The sequence below is a fragment of the Cynara cardunculus genome, unplaced genomic scaffold, assembly GCF_001531365.2.
Source record: "Cynara cardunculus var. scolymus isolate 2C unplaced genomic scaffold, CcrdV1 Un_Scaffold_1561, whole genome shotgun sequence".
Taxonomy (NCBI): domain Eukaryota; kingdom Viridiplantae; phylum Streptophyta; class Magnoliopsida; order Asterales; family Asteraceae; genus Cynara; species Cynara cardunculus.
The window spans coordinates 18,606-19,191 of NW_020200796.1; positions in this window are offsets into that span (position 1 = coordinate 18,606).

Consider the following 586-nt stretch of genomic DNA (forward strand, 5'->3'; position numbering starts at 1 on the left):
TACCATTTTATGCTTAGAATCTGGGATTTGCAGGGTGTAGATATCGATGAAAGAACTTGGATAATGTGAATACCCATTTCCTGGCTATTGAGTTTTCATTTGATGGGTTATTTTGATATAAACAGGTTATACCAATCCATTCTTTGATAATGGTTTGTTTTGTCTAAAGCTTCATGTTAAGTTTTGTGTTTTTTGTTTGGGTTTGTTGGCCCCATGTTGATATAAACAGGTTATACCAATCCATTTGTTTGGGTTTGTTTCAACAACATCATGCTCCAGGCTGCTGGGATCCTATGTAAAATGCCAAACTTTCATATATATTAGCTTTTGGAAATTAAACTATATATAAAAGCAAAACTCAATTTTTGGACTAAACCATGGTTGTTCTTTAAAGAAATTATTTGCTCAAGTAGTCACAATGACAAGTTCCTTTAGTTGAAGCTGTTATGTATTATGTTACAGGTGACCTCCAAATGAAACAGAAGCATGTGATCTCTAATATGCATTCTGCCCTAGAATATGATCTAATATGACATTCGACATTTAGTTGGTCAAGTTCTATAACTCAAGTAGTTATGTTAGGACA